Raw genomic sequence first — 17,884 nt, 5'->3', positions numbered from 1 at the left:
TCGAGATAATACTAAATATTTCTTACGAAAATTGGCGCATAATTTAATATTTTATTGTTTTTTCAATCAAGCATGTATTTTTACAATATGGAAAAATAATCTAATATTCAATCATTAAACTTTATTTTGTTTTTTTAAGCTAATTAATGTGTGCAGTTAACAATGTAAAGCTGTTCAAGAAACGGTTTACAAATAACTATAACTATTGGAGATACTGGATCAACACAAAGCATAAATGCTCCGGTAAAAAGCTGAACCCAGAATTATTTTTAACGCTATTTTATATTGATACAGTTGTTTTCATATAAATGTGCAAATAAACAAATATCTGTAATTGAAATGAATATTTCTATTTCATTTACAAGAACAAATACAATGCAGAAACACGAGTCGTTTGGTTAAGTAATTTGACCAATTTTTTATACGTTCTGTATTATGCTTAGAAACGAACACTACGGAAAAGTTAAGGTTATATATTGTGCTGTAGTTGTTTGGAGTTGTACAAATATTTGAAGCCCTACTTATGGTCTACTTCAAGCCACTAAATGCCAGGAAGTGAGTAGCTACCTAGTGACAAGCATGGTGCATGGGGCAGGTGAAACTGTTGTGCTGTGCAGAATACAGGAATTACGTTGCTATCACACATCAGTCCTTATTTTAAATGCCAAAACTGATTTGGATGAGCATAAATTTATAATATATCACATTTTATGAGACCTCAGGTCATAGACCCACAGTTTCTAAAATCTTGCCAAAGTAAATGAGTGTAAAGCAGTCAAAGAACACGTCCACTCATGCACAATTTATCAACAATATTTTTTTAATGGCTGATTTTTAAAATATTTAAATAACAATTAATTAATTACGCTTTATTAAAAATATTCTAAATGGTACCAATATAAATTTTGTATACAATACGTAGTTAGAGTCTATCTTGTTTATCACTTAGCTTACTAATTTTTCCGTTACATAAATCAATAATTGTTAACAGAAATTTGTTCGACAAAATAGCACTGAAGACGAATCAAAATGTTTCAGGGTACTTGCACTAGAAAACGTTTTTATGCCATAACATTTATATATTCTTTCCGTTTGTTACTATAAAAGGCCTTCATTAAAGCCGAGGTAATAAATGATCTTATATTCGGTATTAAATGCTAGTGACTTAACGAGGAAAATGTTTGTAGCAGCCTTCACTATTAACTACAGCATTTCTTTAAATGCAAAACGATGATTTAATGAAGCCGAGTTTTAAAAATAAAACGATTTAAATTGTTATTGAATAAAAACTGTTTGTTCCTATCTCTCACCTTTTAAACGTTTTATTTTTACATAACTTTAAAATAATAAATAAGTGCACACCTGGTAATAGGGTGTACACGCATTCCACTTAATATCACCAAAACTTTCAAAACACTCTGAGTAAGAATGTAATGTCCTGTTAGCCAGTATTATGCATGTGCGGTGTAATAAATTCAGCCCAACTCGCCTTGCGTTTAGGCAGGGCATACGGCAAGTTAGTCGAGTAAACATTCCGGTTAACTTTTCCATGTTTACAAGGACGGGTGGATTTTAATGAATTTAGTTTCCGAACAAGCGGAGCAAAGTTTTGCTATCGCTTGTTTTAACTTACATGACTTTTAAAAAAGCCGTGACTTTCACACGTAAGTAATTTCTCCGAATGCTTATCATTTATTTTACCAAGTAACTTATTTTACCATATTGTTTTAACACAAGACTGCAAACTAAATGTAATGGGTTTTTATATCAATAAATGTTATTTTTCTGACATTTAAATTTTTTTAATACAGCTTAATTAATTTACCAGCTTTCCTGGTTATCTTTTAATTTTTGAACCCTTTATATTTTAGGAAACAGACGCTCAGAAATTTAGCAAAATGGTTTAAAAAATTTCAGATTTTAAGACTAAGTAAACCGAAATAACAAGTGATTGCCAAATATTATCTTTGAACTAATTTTTGAAAAATATAACATGGTACTTAAAAACGGTGAAAGTTATTTTTGTATGAATTTTTTATCAAATTATGTATATCTGATTTTTTGTAGGAATTACACGCAATTGTACTCTCTTGTCTACAAAATAATATAGGTGACCTTCATATAATTTCTGTTATTTTATATTTTTTACCACCTAAGTGTAACGGGTATATTTTCTACGTAGGAAAATATTAGGCCAACTTTATATGTTATTATTTGATCTGAATACAAAAAAAAATGTCAAACTGCAACACCATCTAGTTAATGAAAGTTTTACGTAACTTTGCTGTTGCACCTTAGTTTTTTAATTTGAAATAAAGAAAAATAACAAAATTTATCAATGACACACTTTATTAATAATTTACACTTTATTACTAAGTTACAAGTCGCTAAAAAATTTATATGTGATGAGTGTAACACACGTCAATGAAATCTTAATTTTCAAAATGTTTTTCAAACCTAGTTAAATACAGAGTGTTTAAAGGGCCTCGACATTAGCTTCAAGTCTATAACTTTATTCCATGTCTAGTACCCCGTAACACAAATGCAATTTTAATATAAAATCCTAAAAAAAAAATTTCAGAAACTACAATTAATAAACAGGGTTTTCAACTAAGAATACGCCCTAAATAAACGAAGACTGATTTGTCTATTTATTTGTAGTTTCACTAACTTATAAAATACCTCAGATTCTCACTTCTGTGTTTCCATGTTATGCTTGTTATAAAAAGGGTAGACAATAACGTAGGAACATTTTGTTTCACGAGTACTTAATAAGATTTTTAAAGGGGTTTTGTCAAAACACCGATATGGATTTTTGTGAATTAATATTCTAAGAGTCACATATGCAGTACTCTTAAATTTACGAAATCTCTTGATGGATGGCATCTTGTACTTTTAGTAAATTTCCGGTGAAGGATAATGGTAAAATGCAAATGTTCTTGCGGAATTCTACTAATATGGGATGTCCATACAAGTATGTTCCAGTTTCAAAGGTACATTATACCAGTTTAATTTAAACTATTTACAACAAAGTAAACATATCATCAAAATGAAGGTGAAATAATATAGTTTTCTTTCAAAAGTTCAATATGTGTACATTTAGTTATACGGCACACGTCAAACCTAAAGTAAATTTCTTCCCACACTTTGGTTAAAAAGTCCGGAGTAATGGAAGCAATAACCTCAGGAATTATGTGACACAACTCTGGCAAATAATAAGGTAACGGCCGATCGTAGACATGATCGTTTATAAAGCATCATAGTAAAAAATGGCGTTATGTCAAATTAACGTGGAGGCCAGCAAAAAAGAGCTCTGTCTTCTCGACCATTACGACCAATCCAACGGTCAGGGACTTGGACGTTCAATCACTCTCGTACAAAGAAATTTCAATGGAAGAGGGACTCCATCCTGTTGCATAATATAGTTTACAGGTTCACCCTCTGCTAATTGGGGAAATTGCGCTCAGGGGTCGCCATTTTGCGGAGGTGGCGATGCAAGTAAGAAAAACCTCAAAACTGTCGTGAGTTAGTTACTCTTTAATTGTGACCTTGAACCAACACTCTACAACGCTTGCAGGTTATACAATTAAAACTGGTAACTGGGCCGTTCTTTTGGGGACATACTGTAGTTCCACGCTCGCATCTGCTGGCGAGCGTGACGTTCGCGCAGCGTGGTTCGCGAGAGGAGCGTGTTCCCGCGGTTGTGTCGACAACCAATTGGCACACGCCCCATCCTTTCAGCTTGTTCTTCGACACAGGAGACTACTACGCGCTGGTTATTATTAATTTTTTGACGTAACAACGTCTAATAAATCGATGAACGCCGGCTGCATACACGAAAAAGGAAGACTAATTGTCCCGTTACGCACATTTTCCCGTTACGCTTTGTCCCGTTACGCTCATTGTACGCTGGCGCCGCATCTATCTCTCTTCCACTCCATTGGAACAACCATCGATTTTACTTTTTCGAGGCACATTAAACTTGAAACACTCCCATTCGTTTCCTACTTTTCCTATCATCGTCCTATCCTAAACAGAATAACACAGATTGGAAGAAGTTAAATAGCAAACATGTATAAAATTTATAGTTAAAATAATATCTTCGTTAAAGTAATAAACATATTTGAATTAATGAGTGCAAATAAAAGTAAATTTATCAATTAAATTGTAGATTTCATTTCACTCCTTATTTGTATCCATACAAAAAAGTGATAATTCAATAAAAATGATTCAATTTTATTCATAAAAGTATGCAATAATTTCATGAATGTTTTGTTATGACGTTGTCACGTTAAACTATCGTCCGTAAACCGACTTTACAGACAACCAATTTTTTTTAACTTCGCTTGTAATTAATAGTTCTAGCGTTCACTTGTGTAGCAAGGTGGGCGTCGCCATGCGCTATCTCTACTGTGCTTGCAAATGTTGTCGCATAGAGACAGGTATCAAGTGCCGAAAGAAAAGACAATTGCTTCAATTTTTAAATCAACGTTTTTTTCTCTAATATTTAATGGCTTTAGTATCATTGTCACTTCGCGTGGTACATTCATGTCGTGCTTTTAAGCCGCAAGTTTTTCTTACAAATTAAAAAAAAAAAAATCAAGTAAGCTAGTCTTTCACCAGTGCTGTGTAAACATTTAACCTAGGTAACGAGAAAATTCGTGTGTTATAATGTTGCAAATACACCTATACATATACAATATGCACCCTGCTGCGGATGCGTCACGGCGTTGCCTGGGGCCAATACGTTCGTCTATGAAAACATCAGGACTCATCAACAATTAAATGAGAGATCATATAAAAAATGTTAACCAGGATGTTTTGGGATGCAGATCACTTGCAGTCGCTGGGAAAATTATATAAATTACCGATAAATAGGGGCAGGCATTTTTCGCGAATAAATCTTAACGCCTATTAGACTGCAACAAGGTATACCCGCACCAGAGGTTTCTTCCTTGTGATTGGCGGCCCTCTGCGAGAGTAGTTGCCTTTTTTTTGAACGAGCCACTCAGGACTTGTTTGCTTCCGCACTGAATTACTGTGATTGGTTGTTGAAACAATCGACATGCGCTTGAAAGAAACTTGCCCAATCACGAAACACAGACGATGCTACAGTGTTTTGACTTATAACTAATCTCGGAATCGTTTCGCGAAATATGCATGGCCCTACCGATAAATCAGTGGAATACTATCAGACATTAAGCAATATAATATCATGGGTTCGAGCCGTTTTTATATATATATTTATAGATTTGCAAAATTTCCAGTATTTCAGTGTGCGTAGCCGAACTGGTGAGGAACGCTGAAGTGGGAAAGGGAACACTCAGAGAAGACTCGCATGTTCACGGCAACGCGCGCCACATTTGGCACTGGTCAGATACTAGGAGTCCGACCCCAACTTGATGAAGTCGGCGAGTCATCTTTCAATACCGTGTAAATTCTTGAAGAACATCCCCTCGCCTGTTTGCAACGTCACTGTGATCATTTGAAGGAGGAAAATCCAATATCTGACTTTGCTTATCGCAGGCAAGTTCCTTACGGTGGTTGTCCGTATTGTTAAATCGTTACTCACACTATTCCCAAGGGTGGTAGTGACGTCACGCTCATTCGGAGAAATTTCAAAATTCTCGAAACTGTTTTGCGCAGGGGCACAGAGTCAAGTCTCAAAAGATTCATAACCTTAATTACTACCGTACCTTGGTGTTGCGTTATGAGCAAAAAACAATTATGCAAAATAATATTACAGTGAAATATAAAGCCAGAGTTTTTGAATGCAACGAAATATGTCTATATAGTACCCCACCAAATATTTTGTGTTGATAGAAAAATTATTTTATATTGTCGAAAGACTTGTTTATGATTAACTACTAAATGACGTCGCATATATTGTATTGTTGAGAATATTAAATGTGGTTTGCTGTCACACACTTGGGTGTAATGATTATAAAATTATATTAATACCAATAGTTTACGTAACAATTAAAAAACGTTTCAAGAGTATTGCTTCTTTACATTACAACTATATTAATGTTTCCTCTCCTGTAATTGCTGCAGCACGTGCAGGGTTTAGCAAATCCCATCAGAACTAAGATTGATGACGCGAGGGCCCGCTGTTTTGCAAAGAACGAGCAGTGACGGGAGTTGAAAGACGTAACTTAATTTCCTGTTGACCTATTTGCGAGGGTGCATAATAGCAGCGAAGCGATCAATTTGCTCTTGTGAAAGTGTCGACACTGTTTTGGTTCACCTGTCCGTGGACTCAACGCTGAAGTATATTCTGTGCGAGAACGCGAATCCAACATTCCATTGTTTTCAGAAATCATGACAGGAAAATGATGCAGTAGTTATTTAAAATAATCCCAAACTTACTATTTTAATTACTCTATTTATGGTAGTATTTTAGATCAATTAGTATATGTATGAGAGCCTCAACTGATATTATTCATAGGAAATTATTTAATTCAATCATATGGCTACTTCATCTGTAATGACCGCAATATCAATGAAAATGTGATACCTAATTATTCATTCCTTCATTTATAATGATACTCTTTTGTCTTTTTGTTTAAAACTACAAAAAAATCACATCATGCAATAATTTAGTTCCCAGTTCTGTTTTATTCCTACAATTGCATTCGTTTGAATGTAAACTTGACATTCTCGTCTTGTTTTCCTTTCGGAATAATCCGTTTTTGAAAGGGACGCACCTCAATTTTAATGAAAAAATGTTCATAATAAACATATGATTTGTGCATGTTGTAGATTTAGCGAGAAATAAACAACTAACGTGTACTTCACACACAATTAGTTTTAAGAAGAAAAGTGAGAGAAAAATTAAGGGTGCGTGTACTTATGTACGCTCATTAAAAGTTATACTTACTTGACGTAATATAATATAACTTAAATTTTGCATGCAACCAATTTATATTATTGAGGGCAAGTATCAGACGGTGGTTACAAATTGTGAAATCGTTGCTTGCACGTTTACTGCGGGCGGTGGTAACGTCACGCACTCATTCGGCGAAACGCAATTCTCAGCACTGCTCTGTTCATGGGCACAAAGTCAAATTATAAAAGATTTAGAGCCTTAAATACGACCTTATTTTAGAGTTAGTTGTGTGCGAAAACATAGACGCAGAATATCACTACAAAGAGGGGGGGGGGGGGCAGAGTTTTTGGCTACGACGAAATAATATGTCTACATAGACCCCCACCATATATTTTGTGCTCATAGAAAAATTATTTTGTAGTTTTAAAAAACTGGCTTATGAGTGACAACTAAATGACGTCTCAAATATGGTTTTGTTGAGACTGTTAGATTAGTTTCTTGGCACAAAAAATATTTCTGATATGACGTATATTGATAGAATTATTTTGTAGCACACACAATCATTTTTCTGTTTATTTTATTGCTACTAACATATATAACCGTAAATAAGGTCAGATAATATTGAGAAATTTGCTTAAAAAATTTAAACCACTGCACGCATGCTTAGAAGTCGTTGTAAAGGGCTAACAGTTTATTTAAGATGATGGACAGTATTTTAATACACTTGCAACCTTACAAACAAAATGACGCCGACATTGCTACTGAACTAAAATTTGGTAAGATCACGTCTCAGAAACTTTATTTACATCCAACCAATAAGTCACAACATCTCAGGTACACAAAGCACATATGATTTGTCATAGCTTGAGACACGAGGAGCTGTAATGCTTCATAGTCCATGTCAGGTAATTGTTTCAAATGGATGGCTATCGATAGTAGTCCAAGTGCAACCCATTTCCTAAACGTCACTTGAAAAGCAAAGCATGGTGTTTGTTTACAAACACTTACAACCCCATTTTGTTGTTACAAACACAGTTGACATAACTTGGCAATACTTTTGGGAAATGTCAAATCTTAGACAAGTTGTATGACACAGGCTATTATATCGGTGTGCAGTTTTTCTGATGCGCCCAGGACGACTTTGAAACAGTAAGGAACAAAAAAATAAATAAATGAGAACCAACCGCTCGAACCAGTTCAAAAGATGAAAAATCACTGACCATGAAACCGGCCAATGAACATCCCTACTTAATATTATCAATGCGAAAGAGTGTTTGTCATTCTTTCAAGCAGCAACAAAGCAACAGATCAACACGATATTTTGCATATACGATGGATTTTTTTAAACCTCCTATGGGCTATTAAAAAGACAAATATATATAACATAATTTTACCACCAAAAGTTCAGCAGGGTCTTGCTTATTTTTTTACATAATCGCCAAAACGATCGATGCATTTGTCATATCGTAAAACAAGCTTCTCGATGCCTTCTTCGAAGAAGTTAGCCGTTAGAGAATAGAGATAACAGGGGGCCTGGATATTCCTCTCCATCACGAAGCTTCTGTTAAGGCTGATAGACTAATAGCGCGGCGCACTGTCTCCCGCGTCAAGACTTAACGCAAGAGATGCGAATAGTCAGGCACAGCGCGCAACACAATTTGTCTACTCGCCTTACAGCGGCGTCGTGAGGGAGAGGGAGATTTAGGCGCTGGCCCTGTATCCATATTCACTAGCGGCTAACTTCTTCGAAGAATGCATCGAGAAGTCTGTGTTACGATATGACAAATGCACCACTCATTTGGATTATTTAGAAAAAATAAGTAAGATCCAGATGAACTTTTGGTAATAAAATTACTATTTTTTATGTAAATATGTTTTTTATAGCCTATAGGTTGAAAAAACAGCCTTCTTAGTTAGTCTATGGGCCAGAGAGTCACATAGACTACATATAATAATTATAAAATTCCATCCCTAATGGAGTGAAAAAGGGGTAAATTAAGTTTTAAAATAGAATACCTATTATAGTAGGTAGTCATAGACACACAAAAAATATATCTCTATGTTGGCCACACGGTCATATAGTAAGGTCTGGAAACTTCCTATCCTTCTCTTAGGCGAAACTCACTCGCTTAGTGAAGCTCGTGGCTGCTAGCTAACTAAAAGTGCTAATAACAGTTTAGTTAAATCGTCGTCAGTATATTGCGTTGCCTAGAATTTGTAACGCGCTTTGGTTTGGTGCGTCCGTCACGTCTTGCACAGGGGTAACCTGCCTTCTCACAAAATGAAACTGAGAATTGATGTCTTAGTTTTGCTGATGCGTAGCCCTGATGCACCGATATTGTGCATCAATCGGACTTTAAAATCAAAATTTCTCGTTTTCAAGTTATGTCTTACAGACTTGAAACTCGGTAGTGATGTTCCTTATGTTATGATGTGTTTAGCCAGTGCAACGCCGGGTACTACAGCTAGTATTAAATCAAAGGCTCAATCACACAAATAACAGCTGATTCTTTGCTGTAGGTATAAAAAAGAACATTCGAAGCATTCGTGGCTCCAGTTGTAACAAACCATAACATTGTCTTCCTAGTGCTGACGTCAGCATTGATAAACAACATTCCGCAAATGAACCCCAGTTGAGCCCTGGATGTGTGCGTAGTTAGCTTGTGTTGATATCACTTATGTAGGATAAGTTTGTAAGCTGCCTCCTGATTAGCCCGTTGGCAAGCGGATGTCGTTAATTTGTCCAATATAGAGTCATATACGCATTCCTAGGCACTATCTCTGAGTACCAGTCGCAATCTGCAAAAACATAACGTTCGTAGCTACTGTTTATACATTTTTATAACACCTATAGAGGATTTTAACATATGTCACTATTATCTATTTGGTTCGCCAATAATCATTCAAACAATTAGTTTACCTCTAATTAAACATTTGAAGAAGACTTGATTGAAAATAAACTTTAAATTTTCCTTCGACAGATTGCAAGTACACATCGTCACGGACATAGTTATCACAAATGTGAGAAAAACATTTTACTCCAGTATTAGAGTGATGTTCATAAATAAACAGAAATATAATTTGTTCACTAGTAAAATGAACGTAATTTTTCGTATTTGTTTAGTTTTGTAACCACGTCATTATTATTTCAATGTTAAGTGCGGTTTGTATCATGCTTATTATGAGCGCAGTTAATGATGGAAAGCTATTTAGGGAACGGTTTACAAATAACTTTAACTATCTGAGGTACAGGGAAAAACCCCGTATTACTTCGAATATTAATTTGTAGTGATAGGCTGCAGTTGTTTTTATGAAAATGTACAAATGTACAAATTTCAGAAATTATATATGAATATTTATGTTGCCTTTACAAAAAAAAATATACAATGATGATAGACAGGACCGTTAAGTCTTGGAACTAGTGCCAACTTTACAGGGTGAAGATCATCTCCCGAAATATTCCAGCTCCTAATTATTACGATCAAGTACGGGAGAAAATATTTTAAATACAAACCCCACTTTAACTGCAATGAAACATTTTTAATAACAAAAATCAGTAGTCACTGTATTAAAAGTTACAAAGAAAATTTTTTTGTCTGCGGTGGACGTCAGCATCGTACAGTTTTAAAGCCAACTATAAATGACACAAGCTTGTTAGAGATTTCCAAAGCTAGGCTGGTTCTTGGCAAATTCGATCTACCCGCAATATTTTTTTTTTTTTTTGAGAATGGGGAGATTACAAAAAAAATTCTTATCATACATGATTAGTATTAAATTTGCTCAAAAGTTTGTAACATTTCTGCAACACGATATCGAATCGTAAAAATTCATAAATAAGTGTGATTTAAGTTTTACAAGATATTGAATGATGCGTCCATACAATGGCAATTAGTTAAATGGAATTTCTTCTGTTTCTCTTGTCGAATGTTTTTTGCAAAGAAAACACATTTTCATATATGAAATTCCTAATATAATAAACATAAAGCCTACATTTGCAAAATAAAAATTTAGACAGAACCTGTTTTTGTCTTTTCTTATAGCTCGCAGCAATTATTCGGTTGTATAAAACATTCCACTGAATTCAAGAGTATTCTTGAAGGAAATATGCAAATTTAAATAACCCGTAAGTTTATTATAACTAAGTACTTAAATCAAATATTAATTGTTCTCTCACATTCAGTGCTTCTGCTTGTACGAGCTTCGGTTTACTTACGAATTCAGCAACGCCGCGCTATTTCCCTCATGTTGACTTTGTGTGAACGTACTTGCAATTACAGTACTTTAAAGATAACGTTCGTACTTGAGTCAAGGCATCGCTTTATTGCTACCTTGTGTGCTGTGGTGTTTGTGCAGCACAAACAGAGCTGTATTATTAGCGATACTAACGCACAGTTGTTCGTTGAGGATAAATGTTAATGCACAGCTATAGATTCATCCAACACCTCAACACCTGTTTACAGTTTACGTGCAAACACACACCTAGAACGATATAAAATACCCACCCAAAGGTAGTGGTAAATATTACGAACCAGATATCTATGCATTAGGCTTACATACAATTCGTTACCAATAAGGAATTAAAAATCTCCTGTACTCTCTTGAAAATAGAGCAGTTAATAATTTTCTTTAAACTTAACATAATATTGTTACGAACGAATAATGTGGAGAGAAGTGAGTTCGTAAGGGATAGCCCAATAAAGTTTTATTACAGTTTTATAAATGATTAAAATTTACTTTAATAATAATTGTACTTAAAAAATTTCCGATCACAAATCATTGACACTTAAACATGTTTATTCGTAAGCCACTCAATGTCTGTCCAGTTCCACAGTTCGCACTCCTCACTGGAGCCAGTATCAACAGTGATTACTCGCGCCTGTCCACACACACAGTCTCGCGCCACTCAGTCGCACTCTCAGGTCCCGTCGCTCCGCGTCGCGCCACTCTCGAGGGGGTCTCTCACCCTCTTCGCCGATGTCGCACATCCCTTCACTCGCGGAACTCGCTCGGAACTCGGCACTCACGCGGCACTGGCACGGAGGCTGGCGTCGCTGCTCGAGTACCAGTGGGTCGTCTTTCTAGAACCGACGAGAGCGGCTGTGACGAGTCGCGTCATCCCGGGCCGACCCGACGTCCGAAACATCAAGAACAACGTCGCGTGTTCACGCCACTTCGCGCGGTAGCTTCGCAGAATTCCTAAGGCCGCTAGATAACGTTAGCGATTGCGATAGATAACAGCGCAGAGGGAGGACGATTCTCGGGAGCTTGCTTGGGGCGAGGGGGGTAGCGAAGACCCTTGTAATACAGCCAGGCGCGCGTGGCATGCCTTACGTCAGTGGACGCCACGAGATACGGCGCGTGACGCCAGTGGCTGTGCAGGACTGCCAGCCAGCTCCGAACCTGGCATCGCGGTCTGGTCTCTCGCGTTCGTAACAATATGTGTGTGTGTGTGTGTGTGTAGGTGTGTGCGTGTGTTTCACTCAGTCACTTGTAACTTTTTTTGGTGCGAGTTGATCGTTAATCACTGCGCTTTGGATCCAAGCATCCAAGTGTGCCCCGCTGTAAACCGAACAATCAATTCACTTCTGTTTTATTTGTACTGTGTTACGGCACTGAAGAGGGGATTCGAGTGTTGTGTATTCTTCATTATGACTAGATTGTGCTAATTTTCTTATCTGTTCGCGTCGTGTCATTTCAGCTTGCTCTTTAAATTTGACGTAACTGGTTTACGTTTACGAATTATGATGTTATTTGTAAGTTATCATACCCTCAGTATTGTATTAAAGTATTTGCATGGAGAATTCAGAGAAAAAATGAAGCTACATATTCGTGTTCCAAGTGTCGTATGTTAACGTCTTTTGTTTACACACTACTGACTTAAAACACCACCACATTTCTAAGACTGATTCAAACGTATGGTAATGAATTACGTAAAGAAAGATACATTACATGAACTGTAGATGAGTTGTTCTTCTTCAAGTCTATATCAATTTTTTTTGTCTGAAGTAAAACAGCTGTTGACAGAAAAAAAATTCCCACAAATTACGATTGTAATGGGTAATTATTTTTCCCATTACTTGCGTTGCATTTAAGTTCTTGCCAAATATACGATTTTATTGAGTAACTGTGCTTGTGAATCTATGAACAGTCAGTTTGACGTTTTAAAACCAACTTTGTAACCAAAAAATATGTAATCACGACGTGATTTATTATTTTTACATATTTCACACATTTGACTGTTTCAAAACTTTTCATGTTCCAGATCACTACCGTAAGCTGTTTAACATTCAAATGCGAGCCATATTTCGTAAATGCTCTTTATATCTTTGCAAAAGTAAAAATGACAAAAAGTACATTTTTTTAATACTACAATAGTACGTTGTAAGTAAGATTACAAATTGTTAGATTTATAAGAAATAACTTTTATTCCTTAGAAAGCAAAATTTTGTTATCTGGTTTGGTATTTGAGAGGACACAATTGCACTTTCATAAAGTGTCGTTATCGTTCCGCGTATCCAAACGACGCTCGTTCAAAAAAAGTTTCTCTTTTCATCGAAGCGTAAAAGTGTGCTGTTGAAGTTCCACATTCATCACGCTGAGACGAAGTTTATAACGAGCTGAATTCACGCGCCGTTGCTATTTCGCTTGATTCTGTAAGAGCAGCCGTTTGGAACATCAAGTGGCGAGCTTGCAATCTGGCCTCGTGATTAACTGGTGAAATGTAACTTTTCAACATAGTTGCTAGAACAGCAAAATCTTATCATGACAATATTCCTACTTCCTATACACAAAGAGAATTATATTAAATATTCTATTTGAAATGTGTATAAAGATCCACAAATTAATATTTACCTTGTTAGACTAAATGGTCTAGCAGCTGAGGATAAAGTGGGGATCCAAGATGTTCAAAACAAATTATAATCATATTTATTCCATCATCTTAAGACCTTTTAACAAATTGCTTATTGTAGTGATCAGTTTTTGTTAGGGATTAATTATTATAAGCTTGACTCGAAAACATGGAAATCCGAATATGATTCTAAAAATAGATGTTTCATAGAATTAAGTACAATTTTTTTATGGGGTATTAGCAAACAATGGTGTGTGTACCTAGTCTGTATAAATAGCATTTCAGAACAAGAACACAAAAATTTAATTACATCATTATTACAGTTTTGTTAGGCGTATTATTTTAAAAGGTAGTTACTAATACGGAAAAAACATTATTTATTATAACATGTTACAACTGTAATAAAGATATTATAACTACCACCAGCTTCAATCATTATCTTAATATACGCCTGGAGGTGTTAAATAGAGATGCAAACCCTTACGTGTGAAGTAATAATCTTTCTATGATAAACTATAGGTACGTTTTTTAATTGATGACAAATTAAAACCATTTGTATTCAGAATCCAATAAATCACTTCTTAACTTTTCCTAAATAGGTACGTATACATAGACTAATCTGTAGACGTAATCTACCTTATATTAAACTAAACCATTCAAATTTTATCGTCGAATAATTTAAATTTTTGCTGTTATCGCAAATCTTTATTAAACCGGCTGGGATAAAAACAACATAAATACGTTCAAACGCAGAATCTATGAATGATCTACATTATTGCCTCTAAGACGCTTGAAGTTTGTAACCTAGTTAATTCAAATTCAAATTTTGTTAGTAATCCCAGGGATAACATTGTATTTAAATTACTATGTACAAGATATACTTTAAATATTTAAGAGTGTAGGTAAGAAAATGATCTAAATACTTGATGAAATATACTTAAAATATATAAATATAAAAGCTGTGAAATAATTTTTTGCATTAACTAATTATTGGAAGGTTTTCTTTAAATCGATGTATTAAAATTGCATTTTAACTGGTTTCAAGTGCCCAGCAGAATAATTACTGGGTGGCCTTAGCACGAAGAATAATAGTGTCAAATATCAATTCCTACTTTTCGCTATGAACATTTTTAGTAAGCAAAATTTAACCCATAAATTTAAAACGAAAATCCCCTATAATTTAGAATACATACAAGACACATACTAAGTTTAAAACAGTTACTAACATCACATAAGTTAAATGCACGTCTTTAAATGATACAAAAAGTACAACGGTTTAAAAAATTCATCATGAAATTTAAAAGTATAAACATTTAAAAAAAAAAAATAGTATTCCGTCAAATATTTTAAGTTAGAGGACGGTTTTTAAACTTCCACCCTACAACGCTTAGCGCATAACAGTTTGACTTTCATGATCTGACATGCATTTCGCATTGTACAGTTTCATTTACTCTACTTGTTTTCAAAGTATATGTGTATTTTATTCTGGCTAGTAATATTTCGAAATATTAGTTCTCTCAAAAGACAATTAATGCTCAACACCATCGGAACATAAAAGTTGGGAATTTTATCAGTTAATAGTATTTTTATTTGGTATCCATATTATGTAGAATTTATTTAGACGTCTAATAAAATTGTGTTTTGACATTTTTCATTTTGATTTCTTTGGAATTACTGTAAAAATGAGTATTGTAAAAACAATTACTTACTTTTGTCTTTAAAGTATTTTGTTTACCTATAAATTGAGACCTATTAAATTTAATTCGCCAGTCTATGTAACAGCTAAATGCTTTAAGACATTTGAACAAGATACAGGTTAATTTTTAACAAAAATAGTTTCCTGTTGAATGGAAGGATGGCTTCGACCGAATATTTTTTTCGGTATTTTTGCCATTCTATTATTTTTAAATTACTTACGCAAGAATTGGGTTCATGTATTTTTGTAAATTTAAAATAAGGTGATCTGTATGTAAAATGTCACTTTACGCTAATGCGTTAAGTTAAGCTTTAATTTTTCGTTATTGAAATAAACGACAGCTTCGACGACTAGTCGTATACAGCGAAAGCAAATACATATATATTTTTTTATTCGGCCGCGTTGTAGTTAAATTTCCTGTAATACAGCTCTGAAAATATTTTAAGCAAGACTCAACTCTAATTTTAAAAAAAAAATATAAGTTAATGTTTGCCAAATTTTTAAGCCCATTCGTCTTTCAATATCACTAACGTTATACACACATTTCAATCATTTAATAATACGATAAATCATAGGAATTGGTCACGAAAAACGTATCATATGTTAAATTTGTTAATTGACTGTTGACATAAAACAACAAATACTGTTGTTGGTGAATGCCAAAAATGTATCGATCAAACCAAACAACTTGCGGGTAAATGTTATAGCCATGATAATAATTCTACTTACCTCTATCGTAATGACACTTTATTGCAGCCGTACCATTATTTATTAGAGTGTAACTGATTGTGTGCCGAGACGTTTTAAGTTAAATTTCTCGTAACTAGGGAGACGCGAGCGTCATGTGTTGGCGGGAAACTGGTCCAAGTTTCGAAAGAGGCGATTACTTTTAGACATATGTATGCACTTTTATAACAATAGAGCTGTTTTAAAGATAATTACAACACGATGTATAGAATTAGTCTTTGGGCGCGTATACACGGAACGCTGAACTACTTCAGGTGAACAGGTTTAATGCGAACATGTTTACAATAGCAAAAGTATACAGTTACACGGCAGTTGGTATAAAGTGTGTTCAACTTCAAAACCGTTTGTCTACTGTCATCGAATGAATGTGTTGTTGAAACGATTTATTTTTATCTAGAAAAACGTGGGATTTCATCAATTGGTTTTACGGTAATGTAAGCAGAGAGGTAAAAATGAATCCTCATTTAATTTTAAATTATATGATTCAATTTACAAGGCAGAAACAGCCGACAAAACATTTAAAAAAAGGAAGCAAAATAGGCTTTGAAACAAAATGATTCGTGTCAGATATAATTAGCAACAACAGAAAAGGTTGGTTGTAACTTTTCTAGTTACAGTTCTGTGGAAATTTATTCGTAAAGCATAGAGTTTATGGTCTTTGCAAAATATTTATTTTTTGTTGCAGTCAGTAAAATACTACAACGAACTTGTGCCAGGAACATTCTACAAAAAGAGGTTGTTTTTTTTTTTCAAAGGTTTGATTATACTCTTAACGCTCAATGAATGGGAAATCCGAGGCTTACGTAGGAGACATGCCGTTCTGAACTACTTTACCAACCTGTTCAGGTTAAATGAGAAACGGCATCGAATGAAACATGTTCAGACTACGTGCGCACGCACGCGATAGTTGAACGTGTTCACCTGAAGTAGTTCAGAGTGATGTTTCAACTACGCCCTCAGGCAGAAGGCAGGCGGCGGCGGTGGCGACAGGCTCCCTACCTTGGAGGGGAGGCGGCGCACGTGGGGGCGGCCGGGCGGTGGCGTCGGGACGACTAGCGTCGCGGGCCGCGCGCTGCTGCTGGGGGCGGACTGCGCGGTGCGAGGCGTCGCGACGACCCTTTCTCCCCCTCCCCCTCCACCGGGAGGGAGGTGCGTGCGCAGCCGGCGCTTCCTCCCCTCCGCGGCGCCCCTGACGGCCGCAACCCTCTACCAACTTCCCGCGCACAAAAAAAAAAAAAAAAACAAAGAAGACAGGTGAGGACGCCAGCGCACCTGGCGGCAACCTGCGACAACGCGCCGCCGAGTGGGTCTGGTCGCGCGGTCAACAAGCCCGCGAAGAGGAGAGGCCATAGAACAAAGGAGGGAGACTCTAACAGTGGAAACTGCAACCACGTCTGGGCGACACGTGACGCTATCTCTTGGGTGGGCCCGTAACTACCAACGAAAAAAATAAAAAAAACTTGGGCGGAGGTTCCAGTCCAAAGTTCATAATGATAATTCAACTACTTGATGACTAATTGCTTAGTAGAAGACAATTATAGTGAAAAATAAAACCACTTAATATTGTTTCATTATAAAAATTTTATGTGTTACATAAATGAGTAGGAGAAGAAGTATTTCTGATATGCCACACCACAAAATAAGTGGCTACAAAAATAAAATCAAAAAACATTTTTCTGGGTTTTTTTACGTGATAATAGCTGTTGCTTTACTTCTAACTATCAAAATAGCTATTTTATTAATATTATTAATGTTATTAATG

At 35.4% G+C, this 17,884-nt stretch overlaps 1 protein-coding gene across 4 annotated transcripts in view; it reads right to left on the bottom strand.

Moving 5' to 3' along the window:
- LOC134541618 (somatostatin receptor type 5-like) overlaps positions 1-17,207 on the bottom strand; it is a 719,278-nt gene extending 702,071 nt beyond the window's left edge. For all 4 annotated transcript variants that reach the window (XM_063385165.1, XM_063385173.1, XM_063385166.1 and 1 more), the window contains exon 1: positions 17,122-17,207. The gene's annotated coding sequence lies outside the window, so the exon portion shown is untranslated. The remainder of the gene's footprint in view (positions 1-17,121) is intronic.
- Positions 17,208-17,884: the final 677 nt, after the last annotated feature.

This window comes from Bacillus rossius (genome assembly GCF_032445375.1).
Source record: "Bacillus rossius redtenbacheri isolate Brsri chromosome 4 unlocalized genomic scaffold, Brsri_v3 Brsri_v3_scf4_1, whole genome shotgun sequence".
NCBI lineage: Eukaryota > Metazoa > Arthropoda > Insecta > Phasmatodea > Bacillidae > Bacillus > Bacillus rossius.
This window is presented reverse-complemented; position numbering and strand designations above follow the sequence as displayed.